General features: G+C 35.3%; 1 protein-coding gene and 1 long non-coding RNA gene across 5 annotated transcripts in view; one reads left to right on the top strand and one right to left on the bottom strand.

The window, feature by feature from the left end:
• Nucleotides 1–16,622, top strand: part of LOC121382266 (involucrin-like) — a 145,872-nt gene that overhangs the window by 14,962 nt on the left and 114,288 nt on the right. The window contains exon 1 of one of the 4 annotated variants that reach the window (XM_041511830.1): nt 14,835–14,853. The exons of the other annotated variants lie outside the window; for them this stretch is intronic. The gene's annotated coding sequence lies outside the window, so the exon portion shown is untranslated. Of the gene's footprint in view, nt 1–14,834; nt 14,854–16,622 lie in introns of those variants that run through there. 4 annotated transcript variants of the gene reach the window in all.
• The window catches only part of LOC121382268, an 88,236-nt gene continuing 74,284 nt past the window's right edge, over nt 2,671–16,622 (bottom strand). Inside the window, exons 2-3 of the long non-coding RNA XR_005959139.1 lie at nt 12,274–12,673; nt 2,671–2,951 (exon numbers count right to left, since the gene is read on the bottom strand). This is a non-coding gene — a long non-coding RNA (uncharacterized LOC121382268). The remainder of the gene's footprint in view (nt 2,952–12,273; nt 12,674–16,622) is intronic.

Here is a 16,622-nt window from a genome sequence, read left to right as displayed (position 1 = left end):
CTTAAATAAAATTTGTTGAGTGCGTCGTTGAGTAAAACATTTCCTTCCTTCATCACCTAGAGAATGAGGAAGACTATATTAGAACTGTCCATGACACTGATGGATTTATTGTGCATTTTAAGTGGGAGAAATAGAATATTGGACAGCATACACCCAGATGTATATAAGTATATTTTCCTGAAAGGTCTAAATCAGCCGATATTTTATGTAGACAGGTGATGTATTCTACCTGCTGGCGGTAATTTGAGTGACTTTGAGACAGTTTATTGTACCATAAAGACAGGTCCATTAGCCAACAGTGTGACAAATGCCTTCCAGCAGATTGGATGCAAATAAATCACAACTATTGTCGTGTGATGCAAGGTATAAGCTTTACAGGTATATATTAAAGATCAGAATGTTCCTTCAAGAAAAATAAACGTGTAACTATTAGCAACTTGCGAAACAATAAATATCTGTGCTGGTAATCCAAATTAATTAATCACTTACTTGTAATAATTAAAAGACATATATATTACTTTAAATTTGCTAAAATGAAGCCATATTTTGATGAAGTTGTTAATAGTATAAAGCAAATATAATTGTGGCAATTATTTTGCATGGGGGGAGGGGGGGGGACTTGCATAGCCGATGTGTATTTATGTGCTGGGATGTTGTTAAACATCCATTCATTCATTTATTCATTGTACATGCACATACAATTTAACCTGGTCACAAGAAAACAAAATAGAAGCATGTTTTGAACCAAAAATCAGTCTATATTAGATTAATTTCATGTACAAAATTAGGTTGTAAACAGTAGGTGTATACAATGTATCTGTCCAATCAACCATTATAAAAAATAATGGCTTCGGTAACCATTTATAGGACACAAGCATGTTAATGGAATGCAATAAATGATGCAAGAATTAGCTTTCATGGAGTCATTAGAAGTGATAAAAATGGACTGGATTAGTTAATGTTACCAAGTTCAATGAATAATTTGATTATTAACTTGATAAATAAACGTCAATAGAAGATGTGTTAACAGGGTCAGGACAGATGTTTTATGGACTTCATCCAGGAAGAGTTAGTAGTGTCAGTAGACTTTAATCAACCCCTACAATTACTAATGGCTACCGGCAATGCCGAATTGTTAATTCTTCTCAGCACTTTTTTTGCTGTGGACTATATTAAACAAAAAGGTCCATGCATGTTTTTTGGTGTAGACATTTTCTTAATTGCTTAATGAATTAATACTAGAACAATATTTTGGACTTAATTAATTTATACAGCACAAGTTAATAGGGTCAGTACACAATTTTCTTATGAAATTAATACAGGTGAATTAAATTAAGGTTCAAGCATGCTGTGCTGGACACACACCTCAGTTATCTGGGCTGTCTGTCCAGGACAGTGAGTTAGTGGTTAGTGAGAGAGAAGAGGGTGTAGTGATCTTACACTTACCCATGGAGTCATTAAAACTCGCTCTGGGTGGGAGCCGGTACTGGGCTGCGAGCTTTGTACCTACCAGACTTATGTCTGATGGCTTAACCACGACACCACCGAGGCCGGTAAAAACAAAAAGGTTAGTGGACTGTTTTATTATGGACTTTATAGAGATTTTGTATGGATGTAATGAATTCATACGGGATGTGTTAATAGAATCATTGAATAGTTTCACCATGGACATAATGAATTAACAGGGTCAATAGACACTTTTATTAATATATATTAAATCCAGGGTTTAAGCTTTTTTTTCTCTCCAAAATGTGTAGCTATATAAAAAAACCCACATTACATAAATATGATAACTTTCTACTGAATTTTTGTCTAATGTATTAGAAATATATTCATATTGGATGATGTTGCCATGAATGTTTTTTCAGCTATTTTAGCATGAAATAGTTTTTAATAAGTAAATTAATTGGTTTTAATTTTATATACAGTTTTCAGTTTTAAAAAGAATTTTTAAATTTTTACTTTTCTATGGTTGTCACGTCCCTTTTCTATGGTTGTCACATCCCTGTTTGGTGACTGACAGTACAATGTATACAGACAGTGGTAATGAGGCTAATGGGTTTAGAAGTCGAGTTATAAAATACAACCTGACAATGAAGTATTTGTAAGTTCAGTCTAAAATGTTTACATTGTACTCATGTCATGTTGACCATTTTCTACATTACATTTTAGCATATTGATATATTGTACCACAATAAATCTCTACAGCAATGAGTATACATGTATGTATGTGTGTGTATGTGTATGAAAGTTGTTTCTGAAGGTTCAGATGTGTTGTCCTAGGCATGTACCTGAGTTACCTTCCTAGGATAGGTTATAGTGTGAGAAAAAAACAAAAAGATAAAGTTTGTTATGTTTAACAACCCCACTAAAGCACATTGATTTTATAATTGGCTATTAGATGTCAAACACTTGGTAATTCTGTCATATAATCATAGAGGAAACACTACTTTTTTCATTAGTAGCAAGGGATCTTTTATCCATGCACCATCCCATAGACAGGATAGCATGTACCACGGCCTTTGATATACCAGTCATGGTGCACTGGCTGCAATGAGAAATAGCTCTATGGGCCCACTGATGGGAATCAATCCTAGATCGACCATGCATCAGGTGAGTGCTTCACCACTGGGCTACGTCCAACCCCAAGAAAAAAACTAAAACTCGATGTCCTTACATTGCTTTTAATGGGAAACCTTTCCCTTTTCTAATGTATACATACAAAGGTTACAATAAAGATTGTATTGTATTGTTTTGTATTGTATTGCTTCAACTTAGGATTAGCAGCTAGGATCCTTTATATGTACTCTTTGACAACCAGGACAGCACATACCAGGGCTATTGATTTGTGTCTGAATTATGTACCAGCTCCATACCAGTTATGGAGAATGGTCGAAGTGGCTTACACCTTCAGTCAGTCTGGTAGTGTTATCTCTAGGTTGGAGCCAGTTCTGGAATGATAAGATAAATTGTATTACATGTAGACATTAAACAAGTTTCATTTAGTCAAAAGATATTTTTTTATATATGAATATCAATGTTTATAATAAAATGAAATCATTAGTTACACATGTATATAATATGTATGATATTGGAAGAATATACCCCAGTGGTGTATTGTAACATTTAATATTTAACTGACCTTGCAACATCTACAAAAGTATACTGACCATCAAAAAAAAGTATACCATCAGTTTTATAGAAATGGCAAAAACAACACAAAACACAAGTTTGCATGTGTTTCATTTCAAAAGTATAATCATTTGGTGAAATACGAACACTGTAGACATAAAAAAATTACCATCAAATATGTACATCACAGTTCACAAATAGCACTGCTGGTTAAATGTGCATTTTCATATAAACATGTTTCAGTACACTTTGTTTTGATTGTCAATATATTATAAAATGGTGATTCCCATTACATGTATGCATGTATCCTTTGATATGTAGGAAGATGTCACTCCTGATTAAGATATCAGCAAGTATGACACTGTCCTGGCTACTATCCCCAACCATCTGAATCTCCCTAGTGTCTGCCACTGTAAATGATTAACCCCTGAAGATTCCCCACATGGGACTGTTTGTATGTGGCAGCCATTTGCCTGATAACATCATACCTCCACCAGTTGTCTAACTGTTACGTCACTTATCATTGGTCATCAGTTAAACATGGCTGCACATGAAATAGTCATACTGCTTATTGGGTGATTTGTTACACACATGTAGGTGTTAATTTTCATTCCACAGCAGGACACATCTATTATTAAAGGTCTAGAAATAGGGGTATAATTTCATTTGGTGTAAGCATCTGTTGGTAGAATTTAATTCAGTAGTAGTAGTTAATGGATCAAACCTTGCTTTAAAAAAAAAAATTAGTGTAATTATTACACACACACACACACACACACACACACACACATACACACACAATTTAAATTATGGGGATCCATTTAAGATATTACCATATTGATACAATATTCACAGGCTAATAGAAGCTAAAAATGACTCTTCTTGGACTAGTCTCAGGGGAGTGATGGGTATCCAAAGTAATAGCTGCCCTTAAACGCTAAAGTCTGCCAATTAATGGACTCTGGATTTCTCCAATCTCAACTAATGCCCTTATTACTGCAGTGTTCGAAATAAGCATTTGTTCGGACAAACAAAATGTACCTTGGTGGTTGTCCGGTTGACAAGTAAAAATGTTCAATGAAGTTTCATTTTGAGCAGTGAAAAACATCGTCCTTGTACTTGAATAAGACAAACTATTTATTTGGACAAATGAAAATATTGTCGTAAAAGTCGATTTCTAGATGTGTTTGACCAGTGGACTAGTGAAAAATTCTGCTTATTTCTATCACTGGACTGGTGTAGCCATTGCCATGGTATGTACAGTTCTGATTGTGGCAAAGATCCCTTACTGCTTATTTGGTGGGATATAGCAAGTTTTATTTCTTTTTCAACTAAAGAGTCGAAATAACCATAGGTTAGTCTCTGTTGTTTAAAATGTGCTTAAATGTTGTTAACAAATATTCCTTTCATTTACTGTTGATAGAAACGTCATGGCTTTTCTTTGCAGCTTGACAAATTTTCTATTTTCTTGGCTACAACCACAAAGTATAATTATTGTTAATTCCGAGTACTGATACATGTATATTATATCTACATGGTGAGCTTTTGGGGGTGTGGGGTTTTTTTTTAAACAATATTTATTCAGTAAATTAATTTGATTGGCAGACAGGCAGTAGGTGCCTCACCAAAAGAAATGATGTTATAAGAACCTCTTCACAGACAGGAGAGTACACCCCATGTACATGTTGTACCTGTCTGTAGTTTTACATGTAGACTATTCGGTAAACTTCTTACATTACATCCAGATCGGAAGTGAGGAGAACCAAAGAAACAATGGTATTCTGCAATCAATAAACCTGGATTCAGAGGCCAAGTTGAGTTGAAATGAGATAAAAGTAAGAGTGATATTCCAGCATGGATTGGCGATTAGTGTCACTACATCCATGTACCTTTTGTCCTCGCCTTGCAGTATTTGCTTAATGGATAGGTAATAAGATGTATGAATAAATTTTACGAAGTGTGTCTTCGATCACTATTGATTTGCTAGTCTCAGGACAAAATGCATGAGCGGGCAACACTGTGGAGTTAACTAATACATGGAGCTGACCGGTTGAGCAGTGTTCTCAAGTGTTTATCAATCTGCCTTTAACTGGTGTCCACCAGAACTTGATCGTGGCTAGGTCATCTCTTTGTATATTCATGTGTTTACGACTAGACATAAAGTATGAACCCTCAAAATGTGGGATTTTTAACACTCTTCCCCCCATTCCACCCCCATGTAAACCTTTTGTACATTTGAACATTACCCCTTTCCCAGTATTCTGAAATATACACTGGATATAACTTAGAGATTACCATGTCTACTCTGTCAATGAAAACCCCTCCCCTGTACATATTTGCAGAATCCTTTCCCTCTTAGGGTATATACATACTTTATGGATGACCCCAGAGTAATCTAAATGTTAATGTTACGATGATGATGGTCATTCCAAATGCAATACTCAATGAGTGATCCACAGTTAAAACCAGTACTGAAATGCCGCAGAGTTCAGTCATCCTTTAATTAAGGCCTCTGATGCACATCACCTTCCATTAAAGCATACTCTCTAGGCAAGTTCAAACTAACATGCATGAACGTTTCTTGTGAAGCACCAGAACATTTAATTTAACTATAGATAGTGTCCAAAATAAGTACTTGCCCATTTGTCTTGACAAATTAAAATCTGAATAAACAAACTGCACATCAATGGTTATCTGGGGCCTAATTCACTAAACTCTCGCAGGATGCTTTGTTGTCTAGCAGAGCCTAACAGACCTTTGTGAATTAGGCCCCTGATCGATAAGTAAAGAAATTAAACATTGTTTCATTTTAAGTAATCATAAATGCTTTTGGACGGGTAAAATTATTGACAGATATGTATATCTTTTAATGTCTTTGTGCAGTGGACTAGTGAAAAATTCTACTTATTTCTAGTATTACTGCTGTGTTTTTTTAACAAGCTCAGTAAGCTTATCACCTACCAAAGAAATGTGGTCATTTCAAATCAGGTCTTGAGTTTTAAAGTGAGTGATTGCTCACACTCCACCAGCCAAACATGATGCTGACCAGGGGTCTAATTCACAAAGGTCTCTTAGGCTCTGCTAGACAACAAAGCATCCTCTTTGCAAGTCTTTTAGCATTGCACTGCGAGATCACAAAGTTGCGAGAGTTTAGTGAATTAGGCCCCTGGACCCTCATGGGACAATTTAGGGGCCTTCTATACTTTCATTCCCAGGTGTTGCTCAGGGGACGGGACGTAGGCCAGTGGCAAAGCACTCTCTTGATGCACGGTCAGTCTGGGATCGATCCCTGCCGGGGGACCCATTGGGCTATTTCTCATCCCAGCCAGTACACCACAACTGGCATATCAACGGCTATGGTATGTGCTATCCTGTCTGTAGAATGGAGCATGTAAAAGATCCCTGGCTACTAATGGAAAAAATGTAGTGGGTTTCCTTTCTATGACTATATGTCAAAATTACCAAATATTTGACATCCAATACTTGATGATTGATAAATCAATGTGCTGTAGTGGTGTCGTTAAACAAAACAAACTTTTTCAGGTATTGCTCTGTCTAACCATCTCAGTAAAAACAGCTCACTTTGTGCTCATAAAAATGTATTTAATTGGCCTATTTGTCACTTTGCACGTTTTAAGACACAAGTGATCTATTCTAGTATTGACCAACTTTGCTTTCTGGAACTAAATTAGTATTAATTATGCAAGACATTTGTTTTGTCTAGCCAAAGCTACTTATATAGAGTGTGTGCATAGACCAATAGAGTCAATGTGGATAGCTATAAAAATGGTTTATAGCCCATCAACTGATAAAATTGTCCCTGGGGAATGGTCTTTAGAAGCTGTGTTATACAGCCTCACCAACAAATAATGGATATGACATAATTAAAATCTGCAACAATGGGTGAACAGGCCTTCAGAAATAGCATCTCCAGACAAAATCCCTGGATACCATCAAAGCAGGTTACCAATGCACTGAATCATATACATGGACAGGACAATTTGAATTCCTTCCAGTGCCTGCAGTTTCTGAGGTAATTGAAGCTGCTAACATTTAAATACCCAGAATCATTAAATATTTACCCAGTAGCATTGGATTTTACTGATCACCTTTCATTTAAAGCATTTTAAGTGGATGTATTAAATGTACTGTGATTTAGAGTATATATGTAAATTTACTTCTAGATATATATTTCAATACTTAAAGGCATACTGTCACGGATTTAAGGACCATATTTCTCAAAAAATGGATAATAAATAAAAATTACATTAATTGTTCGAAACCAAATCTAGCTATCGCATCACCTTAATTGAACCATGGTGGAGTGAAATCCATGTCATCCCTCTCGGCAATTTTAGTTTTTGAATTATGGACCATTGCCATAATTCAATTATTTTTACAAAATGTCATTAATAAATGAAGTATGGTGGTTATGAAGAGACAAACCAAATTAATTTTGTTCAGGTAATACTTTGTTAGACCATTAAATAGGTCAGTGGTCTGTGACAATATGCCTTTAAGTGCAATATGCATGTTTGTTTTTAGAAGCAATGCACCACAACTGGTCATAGGTCGTGGTATGTGTTTTCCTGTCTGTGGGAAAGTGCATATAAAAGATTGTTTGCTGCATTAGAAAAAATGTGGCTGGGTTTCTCTGATGATGTGTCAGAATTACCAAATGTTTGACATCCAATAGCCAATGATTAATTAATCAATGTGCTCTATGGTGTTGTGCTGTTGATTGTGCTTATTGTCATAATGAAACTTTATAATTATATTTTGATAGTCCGTAGGATTTCACAGTATATGGTACATACATATAACTTATAAGGAACATTTTGTTCAATGTCAGGACGCAAATTTCAGAGATTGCTACTAAATTCTAAAATATTAAATGGTAGTTTCTACTCGTTTTCAACTGATCATCAACTGTTGCTAATCCAAAGTTTTAAAACAAAATGTTCCCTACATATTAAATGACATTTACACTTTGGGGCGGGACTTAGCTTAGAGGTAAATCACTCGCTTGATGCATAGTCAGTCTGAGATTAATCCCGATTGGTGGGTCCATTGGGATATTTCTCATTCCAGTCACTGCACCACGACTGGTATATATAAAGGTGGTGTTATGTGCTATCTTGTCTGTGGGATGGTGCATATAAAAGATCTCTTGCTACTAATGGGAAAATGTAGCAGATTTCCTCTCTAAGACTAAATGTCAAAATTACCAAATGTTTGACATCCAATGGCCGATGATTAATAAATCACTGTGCTCTAGTGGTGTTGTTAAACAAAACAAACTTTAATCTACAGTTTGTTAAAATGTTAAATTGGCCACGGGTGAAGAAAGTCAGTCTACTGCACATTGCAATTATATGTAGCTATGTTCCTTTCTTTTTGGAAGCCACTATTTATAGGGAACACCACTTGATACCATTTATCTAACAAGTTGTTTTGAAATGTATTTAACCAGCAAAAGTGAGTTGGAAAAGTTTTTAAGTAACAAGTTGTAAGATAAATGGTATCTAACAGACATGCATGTAGTATTCTATTTCTTAAAAAAAAAAAAAATGTTTTCAAATAATTTTAGATGCCTTTTCCAGCTAAATGCTATTTACGGCCCTAGCTCTTGTAAGCTACCTTAGGGACGGTCCATAAATATTGATGTGCTTCACAATCCGAACAATGTTCGGAAGCGGGAGAGGGGGTAAAAGCCATGTTCGGATTACTTTTCAGGTAAAACATCGGTCCATCGAAGGTCAATGTTTCGTACACATTATATCAATGTTTTTATGTTTGGATTAGGGGGGGGGGGGGGGGGGGGTCAAACCCAATCCTAACATTGTTAGGATTATGAAAACCATTGACATTTATGGACCGTCCCTTATGCATCACAGATAAGTAAATTTCAGGTTAACTGAATGTGCTCTAGTTGTGTCATTAAATACAACAAACTTTAAAGTTTAATTTATTCAACTTAACCTACGCATCAGATGTGTCTGGTACAGAAGTGGAGGAATGTAAATTATTTGTTTTCTTCTCCTTTGAAACTCATGACATGTGGAAACAGCTGTTTAGCTTTGTTATGGTGATGCTTCAAGATATGTTGTTATGGTGATTCTTATAGCTGTGCTGTCATGCCATGAGATACACCAGAAGAGATTTCAACCCTCGGGCACTTTAGATAGAGCTGTCAGGATTTCAAAACTTACCCCGCACATGCTATCATAAAATTAAAGTGGCATCTGAATGTAAAGAAAAATGTTTCATTTAATGAACCCCAGAGTGTTACATAATGTGTGGCTATTAAATGTCTAAAGTTTGTTTTGTTAACCATGCTGTTAGAGCATATTGATGTATTAATCATTGGCAAACATTTACTAATTCTGGTACACAGTTTCAAAGAAAACCTGCTTCATTTTTCATTTATATGCACTTTCCCAGAGACAGGACAGCACATACCACAACCTTTGATATACCAGTTGTAGGACACTGATTGGGACAGGGAAAAAACCCAATCAGAGAATGGTTTAAAAATGTGTTTTGTTTAACACCACCATTAGAGCACGTTAATTTATTAATCCTAGGTTATTGTCTGACAAACATTTGGTAAATTTATACCATACACAATTTCTTGTTTAGAATATCAGTATCTGAACATACAAAGTGTTCATGGTTCATAATGGTAGTACCAGGACTCAAACTTTAAAATTAGTTAATTTTAAAATGTTTTGCCACAGGTAAAATACTGACCTATGGCAATTTTTAGCATATTTTAAACCAGTAACTTTAGTAACAAATATAAAAAACAAAAATTACCGCTTTAACTCAAAAGCAATAATTTGTATTTAGTAGTGCACTGGCTTGAACGAGAAATAACCTAATGGGTCCATCGACGGGGATCGATTCTAAACCGACCGTGTATCAAGCAACTGCTTTACCACTGGGCTACATCCCGCCCTCTTGTAGTCAAATAGGCTTTATTAGTGAAAACCATATTTCAAAAAAAAGCAAACTCAGGACACTCTTTAACTGGCCATGACCTTAATCTGACTTGAGGGCCTACAAACTGCCAAACAACTTTGATGAAAACATTGTTAGTAAATCCTGTTGTTTACAAACAAGTACTGGTACACTGGTGGCATTCAGTGGGTTTGTAATTTGACTAGCCTCTCTAGATACTGATTGTTTGTATACTACATTGTACTCATGTTGTCCTATCAGATTTATTAAAAAACCCAGCACATTTTCGCTGACATCTGTTGTTAATATCTACAACTGACAGGTCATATAGGGATTCTTCATGTGCATATCAAATTGGACTGTTGATGTTACTTCCTTATTATTCAGAATAATAACATCATACATTGTGGACGGCAACAGGAAGTTTCAAACTGAATCCTGAATGCTGCCAAACATGTACATGTTAGGTTAGTTTTGTTTTTTCCAAATGAAGGCCATTATATAGCTTACATGTACAGTAAAGTTTGTTTTGTTTAATGACACCACTAATCATTGGCTATTGGATGTCAAACATTTGGTAATTTTTACATATAGTCTTAGAAAGGAAACCCGCTACATTTTTCCATTAGTAGCAAGGGATCTTTTATATGCACCATTCTATAGACAGGATAGCACATACCACGGCTTTTGATATACCATTCGTGGTGCACAGGCTGGAACGAGAAATAACCCAATGGGCTAACCGAAGGGGATCGATCCCAAACTGACTGTGCATCAAGCAAGTGCTTTACCACTGGGCTACGTCCCACTTCTGTACTATACAGTATAGTGACATGTTTACTGAGCAGGTTCTGTTATTGAGCAATTAACAGTACATGAGAAAAGACAGTATACACAGGTACATGAATGTATGGTAGTCATATTTAAAAGATGTTTTGAACTACACAAGGAATTCACTCACTTACATATATTTTGTACTTCTGATAATCTGTTTTAAATTTCTTAGCTACCTGACCAAAGAAGACATGTACTTAATGTACTTACATTGTACTATGTTCTTAAATATACCTGCGGTAATTATTTTAAACAACTTGCCTACCTGAAAAATACATTATTTACAATGCATGTACTCATTGTGTACTTCCATCCAGTTCAAACAGTTTACTTTTGATAGTCTATTTTAAATTTCTTAATGACCTGAGAAATACTTATAGGATATTAAACAAGCCTCCATTTTGTATCATGTTTATGTCCCGATTGAAATAATTTTCAGTTGTCACGAGCTTTAGCAAATGACAATGAAAATTATTTCGTGAAGGACATAAACATGATACGGAATGGTAGCGAGTTTAATATCCTATTTATTACCCATAATCTATCTTAATTTATATCACTCATCTCGTTTCATTGACGTTCCTGTAAGGTTGTGCACCAATTGATGACATCATCTTGTGACGTCAAAAGTGTTACGTCCTACTTGGCGTTCTAGTGGGACGTATCACTTTGATATGTACCAAGATATTTTTAACCATATGGGTAATAAATGTACTTATTATGTACTTTACTCGTTTTACATAACACTGCTGTGTTCAATAAATGTTTGAGAAAGTCACTAGCCCAAATAAAAAATTCACAAGCCTGGACCAAGGACTAGTGGATTTGTTGTCATGTGCTTACATAAAACAGTGATTGAAATAAGCAAAATTGTTTTACTAGTCCACCGGACAAATACATGTAGAAATCGACTTGTCTGCCAATATTTTCAACTTGTCCAAATACATGGTTTATTTTATTCAAGTATCAGGAAGATGATTGTGATAGCTAAAAATTAAACTGTACTGAAAATTTTTACACATTTTGCTTGTCCAAATAGATTTTTACTTGTGGGGACAAACGGACATGGCATTATTTCGAACACTGTTATATAGATATATATATATATATATATATATATATATATATATATATATTTGCTTACTTCTTACATTCTACTTACAGTGCCTCTTCAACAGTTACTTGCAATGCACTTACCTATATTTACTTCTTGCATTGTACCTATAATGACCTTGAACTATACCTACTTCATTTATTTACAAAGTATTTCATTTACAGTAACTATAACTACCTTTTTTACTTCATTTGTTTACAAAGTATTTCATTTACAGTAACTATACCCACCTTGTTTACTTCATTTGTTTACAAAGTATTTCATTTACAGTATACAGTTTGTCTTACTGTGCTTACACAGTGACTTCTTGTGCTTGTGTGAACACGTTTACATCCACCACCATACTTCTGTTGCATGCTCATCTTTGTCTTCTCTTGCTCACAGACACATCAGTTTATCAGAATCTCCAGTGTTGATAACATTGCTTTTCACTTTCTTAGAATATGTCCATAGCCTTTGTGGCAGCTGCAGGTTTCCTCTCTGCTGTGGACCATGTGTAGAAATAATCATCATCTATATACCAGATAGCCACACCCACACTGTGTAATACATTCCTTTGCTTTTCTTTCAATTCCTTTCTAGTACCAAGTCGCCTCGTACAACAGACATCTGGATTTTTGTTCTGAATATCTGTGGAATACATAAATGACAAATTTTAAATTGTATATCTGTATAAGATATGTCTAAAGCTGAATGCATCATATGTCAGTGAAAAACATGTTTTCCCAATCCAAAAATATGTTTAAACGCGTTTACAAAATTAAATTATGCTTGATTTTAAAAACATGTTTAGCTATTAAATAGTTTATGTATGTTTTTCAGCAACACCAGATGGCAAACAGTATGTCCAAAAATATATTTCTGTTTCAGAAAAATAGTTTTTTCACTGCCTTGTGTGAGCAACTTAGGGGGTACTTCTTGAAAGCTTTAAGCTGTCTTTAATTGGTTTCATTTTTTAAAAGACATTTTGTTCGCTATGCAAATTTCAGAGATCGCTACACAATTCTAAAACATTAAATAGTAGTTGTTACACAATTTTCAACTGATCACCAACTGGCTCTTGTCAAAATTGCCAGTGCACCACGACTGGTATATCAAAGGCTGTGGTATGTACTACCCTGTCTGTGGGATGATGCATATAAAAGATCCCTTGCTGCTAATCGAAAAGAGTAGCCCATTAAGTGGTGACAGCAGGTTTCCTCTCTCAATATCTGTGTGGTCCATAACCATATGTCTGATGCCATATAACCATAAATAAAATGTGTTGAGTGCGTCATTAAATAAAACATTTCTTTCTTTCTTTCTTGTCAAAATTAAAAAACCCAAATGTTCCCTGGAGAATGATAGTGTAATACAATCATTCAGCTTTGAAAAAGTACTTACAGTTTTATCCTAAGATTGTCATTTACTGTATTTGGGACATGAGTGGCTGGTTTTATCACATGCCCATTGCCAAATTATAAAACTTCTAATTTTTATGCAAAGTGGCTACAACATTTAGTCTTTGGCTAATCAAATATTCCGTAATGCATATTTTAATAATTTTCCAAAAAATACTCTTATATCTGAAAGTTTGCTAAACCAAAGTCCATTCCAGTGTAAGCCTTGTTTACCGTGTGATAAATATACATGTATTACCAGGATTGTATTTTCCCATAGGGCTGATTTAACCATGGGTTGTGGTTATCAAGTGCATATATAGTTTTATAATGTGCATTTTACTGGCTATTATAGGTATAGTACATACTATGGACATGCAATATGTCCACATCCTAAAACACATAAAATATTACGATTTGTGTCTTTATCTCATACATAACACTGTGGTTAAATGTACATGCAGTTGTAACCACCGGTCTAGTTTTGGACGTACTGAACAGTGAAAATGACTTATAATTACAGATTAATTCGGCCGGTAATTAATCACGAGTGACGTGGATTACCGGACGGCACTAATGACCCAGTTGTTTGATGTGGGTGACACGTTCATTACGCTCTATTGGTCATTGATCATCTCATTGTTAATTAACTTGTAATTAACTGGTAGTTGTGTCATTACTGTCATGTTACCAGGCTTCGGGGGGGGGGGGGGGGGGGGGGGGTATCCATTATTGTAACCTTGCATTATGTACTTAATCTTACGTTAGTGGCCACTTTGTATGATAATCTGGTCTTATGCAAAATTTCAGTGTTCTGCCGTGCATACGTTTTTGGCTATTCCGTTTCAAAAAGTAGGGTGTATTTTTTTTAAATTACCATGCATATAACTTTTTGCGTCATTCGCATCTAACTTCATGTTATGAAATTTATACACCTGCATTATTTTTATTTCAGTTGCACATTGCAAACAACAACAGTTGTTCATGAAATTTACATGCATTAAGATGCATATTCATGAAAAAATCCCAGAACATTACATTTGCATTATTAATCCAGTTTACACTGCTTCATTAGGTCATGCCTATTGTAGTATGCATGTACAATGTAATCGAGTTACATTCTAACCAATTTTTTTTTAATTTACTGGTTCCAGATATAATTTTATGTTATGTTCATGGCTGGTCCCAGCTGACTTGGCACTGTTTGTGCATTACAGTGTGCTTGGACTAGCCGCATCACATAAACTGTATCTGTAAATATTCAGAGCATCTCTCAGTAGACTGGTTTTCACAGCCATAACGACAACTGCATTATATCAGTCTATCTCTTGTCTGGCTGCTAAGAAGACTGGCGTGAGACCACTTTTGTTGAACTGGCTATCAAGAGCATAGATGTTCAAATGTGGAAATTGATGTGATTCCAAGATATATGTGTGTATTAATTTTTTTGTTTTTGAAAAAAGAAATTAGGTTGGAAAAATTGCATGAATATTTAATCAGTGGCTGTGAAGGAAGAAGATGAATGCTTGTTAACTAACACCTCAGCACATTATAAACAAGAGCCGTTTGGTGTCTAAGATATATGGTAATTTTGACACTTGGGAGAAAAACGATACAGATAGACCGAGATAATGAGAGTGATCTTCTGAAGGAGTGACAGATAAGTAGAGAGTGAGTTGGGGAGGTAGACACAGAGGGACAACAGAGGTGAAAGAGGGAAGGAGAGAAAGAAACAGAGAAAAAGATGGAGAGACTGACAGAGAAAGAGAATGAGAGTGGCTGTCAGATGTAAACAGTAGTTGCAACACTTGGTCTAACTGAGTATGAGAAGTAGTACTATCACATAATTTGCTAAATTCCTTCATATTAACAGTAAGTCATCTTACATGTGTGTCTGGGTGGGTCTGTGTATATCTGTGCGTGTGCATGTTGTGTTCGCGTGTGCATGTTGTGTATGTGTGAGTGTGTGCATGCATGTGGATATATGGATAGAGCATTTAATACAAAACAAGTATATACAGTGGACTCTGTCTAAACCGGATTCTGTGTAATCCGGATCTCTACGTAAACCGGTCCATTTCTAAAGCCCCGTCCAGCTACCGTTTATCTCTTAGGTATAAATCTCTGCCTGATCCGTACTCTGTCTACTCCGGATCAAAAATCAAGAACGAAAGAACCGTTCATGCATTAATTACCTCTGTCTACACCGGATTGGGATTTGACTGAACAACAGGCTGCTTAATTAGTTGAACAATGATCGTCACTTGCCGAGTAATCAGGATGCCGTCGCAAGATCAGATACAAAATGTAATCACATGCACTCGTGTGAAATTTACTCTTATTGCGTGCGGTAGGCCGTTAGATTTGGATTTTGTATTTAAATAATTTCGTACATAAGAATAAATAATGTTTTTGGAAATAAAATAAAATTTAACCTAGTACATATATTAAAATGACCAGAAACATGTTTAATATGCAGCCACTAATATTTTATGCAGAAAAATATATTTGATATGTAATTACAATCGTTAAAAAGTCTCTGTTGGTGGATAACATCTTAAAAATTGCAGCAAACTCAGGAATGTCCATTTAGGTATATTTTTTATGTCTGTGAAATAGTCTGGCTTGTATGACTGTTTCCCAACCATCCATGGGTTCAAATGTCATTGTTGATCGCGAGTTGTTGATCATTCAAGAACCGTAACTCTGGATGAACTCTGCCTAAACTGGTCCTCTCTGTAAACCGGACTGTTTCGAGGGTACGAAGTGAGTTCGGTTTAGACAGAGTCCACTGTATATATATTCATTGTATATATATGGATAGAGCATAACAACATAGTATATGTATATATGGATAGAGAATAACAGTCTTTGATTAGCCAGTCCTGGTACAACAGTTGGGTTAGATAGTGTTGATAATCAGAAGACATTTTGTGATCAGCTTCAGTTTGTACCAACCAATCAATAATGAAATAATAACTTGCAACTTTGTGGAACATTGTAAAAACTAGAAGCAGTCAATAAAGATATAAGTGAAGATATACACTGTAAGTGATTTTTAAAAAAGTAATTAACTTTTGTTGGACAAAATCAGGACTGCTTAGTCTCAGGGTCACTCCATTTCTTGATAGCATATACTGATATATATTTCAAACATAAATCTATGAGACTACAGACCTCACTCTTGCTTCTGGGGATGG

Source organism: Gigantopelta aegis, chromosome 9, assembly GCF_016097555.1.
Source record: "Gigantopelta aegis isolate Gae_Host chromosome 9, Gae_host_genome, whole genome shotgun sequence".
Classification (NCBI taxonomy): domain Eukaryota; kingdom Metazoa; phylum Mollusca; class Gastropoda; order Neomphalida; family Peltospiridae; genus Gigantopelta; species Gigantopelta aegis.
The sequence above is the reverse complement of the archived record's forward strand: the minus strand, read 5'-3'. Positions and strand labels throughout refer to the sequence as shown.